Below are 5000 nucleotides of genomic sequence, written 5' to 3'. Positions count from 1 at the left end.
GAGAGGACATGTCAGCAGGGCATGGGCCGGATTCAAACCCATGCCGACATGGGCATATGTGTGCACTTTCGACCACGGTGCTAGACCACTGGACCACCCCAGGCCACAACAAATAACATTCATATTCATGAATGAATATGTAGAAAACAGGACTAACTCAGATGTAGGACAGGGCCGTGACAGGGCCATTTAGACAGGGCTGTGCACAGACATTTTGGGAGGCAGGGGCTCAAGCAAAACTAAAGGGCACTCACCCCACTGACACGTACTATTCCCACCCCGATGTCAGTCCTACTGACCTACTTCATAGTTGGACATATCAATGGATATATAACATAAAAAGTAAGTAGGTGTTGTTTAATCGTGGTTTCCTAAATAAAACGTTGCCCGCCTGAGTGATATCATTCACCGTAAGCGAACTGGGGCTGGGAATGTCGTGCTTTTAAATCAAATCAAATCAAATCCAGTTTTATTTGGATAGCGCATTTCTCACAAGATGCAACTCAATGCGCTTCACATGAGGACAGAGCCGCAGCAAGCAGGCAAAGGTAAAATACCTGTACACTGTGTAGCCAGGAAAATTCCCTTGCAACCCTCTACTCATAGAGCGACTACTACCAGTTTGCCTACCAGCACACAGCAGTGCCCCCCCCCCGGGGGGGCCCCAGCCGCCCCACACGCCCGCCCCGCCCCACCACCAGCACACCCGGCCCAGCAAAGCAAGCACAGACCATAATAGCCCCGCACCAGGCTAGCCAAGCAGGTGCCCCAGCGGCGGAACAGACCAAGCACGCAAGGCGGCCGGGGGCCCCCGAGGAGAGGCCCGAGGATCACCGGCGCATAGCAAGCAGCTTTTATTTACTTTTATTTTAAGTTGTATTGGGAATGTCAGAAGAAGAAACGTTGATTTATTGATTGAGACAAAAACATTTAGAAGTTGAGGGGAGTACTTTTTACTTTTTAAATTGATACAGTATATTTTTCCGTGGATACTACTGTACGTTTCCCTCTTTCTATTTGGTAGAATTTAAAAAGGGCACTTTTTGACTCTGAGGGCAAAGGGGCGTGGGCTCATGCCCCCCTTGGGGTCTGTCTGTGCACTTGCCTGCTAAATCGATTAGAATTGATTGCAACATAAGTTTTCACACAGGGCCCTGAAATACTGAGTGCCACCCAATTTGCGTACTGTGGTTTTATAATTATGTAATTAACCTGGATCAATATGTGTATGACTTTCAAGGTGTCAAGTGGTTTGATTGTGAAACTCTGAAAGGAATGAAAAGAGACCATAAACAAACATCTGTAACATGTCAACACACTGTAAAAGACTGTGAGGGAGGGACGTGTAAACACAAAGACATACAATTGAATGAACTATATACAGGGAAGGAACCGGGGCTGAATGTGCTATATACAGGGACTGAACTGAGGCTGAAAGCACCGAATCATTTTGAAATGTAAAACGGGAGTGCCTTCATCTAAATATAAAGCAAAAAAAGTGTTGAACTGTTCATCCGTAAAATGAAAAATGGAAAATGTACATGAATTTAAATGAAATATACTCATGTAAGACAGTTGTATTTTGGAAAGTAGAGAGAAACCTGCAATTATATATCTCTGAAATATACCAATTTGAAATACTAAATAGCCCAATTTGAATACGTTCAAAGCAGCTGTGATAAGCTAAGATAAATTGCTTGCTGCTACATCACTGCCTTCAAAACTTCACTTCCAAGAGAAGTGTCACTACTCAAACACTCACAGAATTTCACCTCCGTATGAGAAAAGTAGCAAGAGCTAACGCACTGATTAATGTATTAATTAACGTATCGGTTTGCACTTCTCCTGATAGTGACACTCAAGCTACTGTGATTTTCCATGCTGAAAAATGCATGAGAAAATAAAATGACATCACCATTAGTCTTCAATGCCATCATTGCTCCATACCTCACCACTTGTACACATTCCAGCGAGGCTCTTCAGAATGTACTATGAATATTTTCCATTCCTTACATGCTTGAGCAACCTCTAAATACCCAATGTTAACACAATGTCAACACAACCACAAACCACAAACAACAAGTGTACAACAATATCAACAGGACACAGAAAGACAGGCTATGTCCTATAATACTATAATGCATTTCGACACCTTTCTATCAATGTCGCACTGTCATTTAGCTGTTGCATTCATTCCACTTTAGCTGTCAACCAGCTCCATTCGGACCAACATTTTTTTTTTTTGTGCCGAACCCTAACCCTAACATAGCCAGGTCAACATGCAAGAGCAAATGCATTTAAGCAAAAAAAAAAATCAGGCCATATTGACTAGCCAAAACACTGAAACAATAGCTGTTGTTGTTTACTGTGTCCTTATTTGACCCTTGTGAGCAGCTGTTCCTGTAAACAGCCAGAGTTAGCCTCAATTAGCCTCATTCAAATTACCTTGACTTCACCAAAGGTCAGTGTTCAAGGAAATGTTTCTCTCTTGCAATAAAAGTGAAAAGTTCATCCTGTTGTGCTGAATCCATGAGACTTTGGGATAGATTCAAATCTAAAACCAGTTGGTCGACCTACTGTCCCTGCTTGTCCCTGTTGTTGATCTTGTCACAAATTCTAATCTGTCTCCTGCTCTTTCATTTTCCCACGTATCCTGCACTGTATCCGCTCAACCGCCCCATAAAAAACACAAGTTACCTTTGACTCGACAAGTCCAGACAGGCTGCAACCCCTCAGCTTTCTTGAAATCTTCACAAGAAACGCACCAAAACCATCTCTTCCACTTTCTCTCATCTGTCTCGTTCTTATCCTCTTTTGCCTTTGACTGTCTGGTTTTCAGTGGACCTGGTTCTACACAGGCTATGTCTTTTGTCTTTGGTCCTGTCTGGCTCTACCTCTGTCTCACACACAAACACAGACCAACACACCTGAAGTCGTTGCTAGGGCCGCCCACTCTGCTTCCGTCACATGGGCAGACCTATTGGGCACACCTATTATACACACACACACACACACACCAATCAGATAAAGACAAACACAAACATACATACACACACACACACACACACACACACCACAGTCAGATTAAGACACACACACACACACACACACACACACACACACACACACACACACAACCTCTTCATCCCCACTACTCCCCAGTACTCTTTCTCTACTAAAGACACAGTTGGATAAAGACCCTCCCCCCCACACACACACACACAAGCACACACACACACAAACACACACACACACACACACACACACACACACGCACACACACACACACAAACACACACACACACACACACACACACACACACGCACACACACACACAAACACACACACACACACACACGCGCACACACACACACACACACACACACACACACACACACACACACACATCAAAGGGCCTGCAGCTATTGGCTGAACAATACCTCCTCTCTTTCAATCCCTCAGTCCCTCTCTCTTCCCTGTCTGAACGACCTTCCGATGTTGACAAACCTGTTTGACAGAGGATCGGATCCTAATCACACTGAATAGGACACACGCAGGGAGAGACTTGACTGCTGTTTACAAGCGAGCAGCTCCCCCTGTCCCTACCTCAGCCTACCCCGCTGGGGGACGGATCATTACTTCCGTACACATAGCTGTTAATGAGTGACACATAGCCTTCTAATGACAACTCGTAAATGTTACAAGTCAACTTATTACCCAGGAACCAAGCCCTGTTTACTCAAGGAGCTCATGACCCAGGCTAGTGAGCCCTTGTTCACACACAGGTGGAGACGTTCACAGCTGCACAGGGGCAGGCTGGAGGCCTGGAGCCCGTTTACTCATGCTAGCGTTTAGTTAGCATACTCTAGCATGAGTAAGGCCACTCTAGCCTATTATATATATATATATCTGTGGACAAAATACAGCTGGAAATGCCCTCCTCCTGCCTGGACATGATAGTATTATAGGACATAGCCTGTCTTTCTGTGTCCTGTTGATATTGTTGTACACTTGTTGTTTGTAACGTGTTCTTATTTTCACTTGTTTGCCTATTTTAACCTGCTCTAACGTTTGCTCTTGTATTATGTTCTTATATATGTAAAGCACTTTGTGACCCCCTGGTCTGGGATAGGTGCTATAGAAATACATTTTACTTACTTACTTACTTACTTACGTAGTATTTTTTAAATAACTACCAGACATCATAGGCCAGGGGTAATTTTTATGGGGTAGTTTTCTTAGGACCCTTTCTGTTTTATAGAACATAAAATATTGTTGTAGACACTGGAGTGGTGGTGGAGATAAGGAACGTGAGGTTAAAAAGTGGTGAAATGCCCATTTAACCTGTTTACCTAAGTTCAGCCATGAATCGTGATAATCTGTTAGTCAGTGTTAGCATAGTTCTGTTTACCCGTTTCGCTAACTGCACACATAGCACCCTCTGCATCCAAAAGAAGAAAGAGATTGTGTAAACATAGGGGCTAGAAACCAGTTTAAGAAGCTGCCGTCAGTTTATTCACCTCACTGTATAATACAGAGAACATAACATGTAGGACCGGTAGAGGGGCTTGTTTGTTATGTTGCCATGTATGTCATTAGTCCTACGTCATTGCACAGAAAACAGAAAACCCATTGTATAGCCTGTGCACTCCATCAAACAGGGATATCATTAACTAACCATAGCTTGTTTCACAGGGACAATGTATGGTTGTAAACATATAACTAAGAATAACTTGTTTACATTTTTAAACCACTGTTTACCACCCTCCATATCGATATATTTATCATATATGTATCATATGTATCATAGCCTGTACAATTGCACATTGTATATAATCTCAATTTATATATAACCACTGCACATATACATCCAGTCACTATAGTATGACATGGTATGACGTTGCACATCACGCTACCATTTGCACTTTACTGTATAGATTGCTGTAAATACTGCTACTTATCACTGCTATATAATTTGCTATTTGTTGCACTTCTGGTT

At 43.0% G+C, this 5000-nt stretch overlaps 1 protein-coding gene across 1 annotated transcript in view; it reads right to left on the bottom strand.

Moving 5' to 3' along the window:
* The window catches only part of rgl2 (ral guanine nucleotide dissociation stimulator-like 2), a gene marked incomplete at its 3' end in the record, with an annotated part of 24032 nt that overhangs the window by 12859 nt on the left and 6173 nt on the right, over window positions 1-5000 (bottom strand). The window lies entirely within an intron of this gene.

The sequence above is a fragment of the Nansenia antarctica genome, assembly GCF_963989245.1.
Source record: "Nansenia antarctica genome assembly, chromosome: 10".
In the NCBI taxonomy this organism is placed as follows: domain Eukaryota; kingdom Metazoa; phylum Chordata; class Actinopteri; order Argentiniformes; family Microstomatidae; genus Nansenia; species Nansenia antarctica.
Note: the sequence above shows the minus strand (reverse complement) of the source record. Positions and strands in the feature narration are given on the sequence as shown.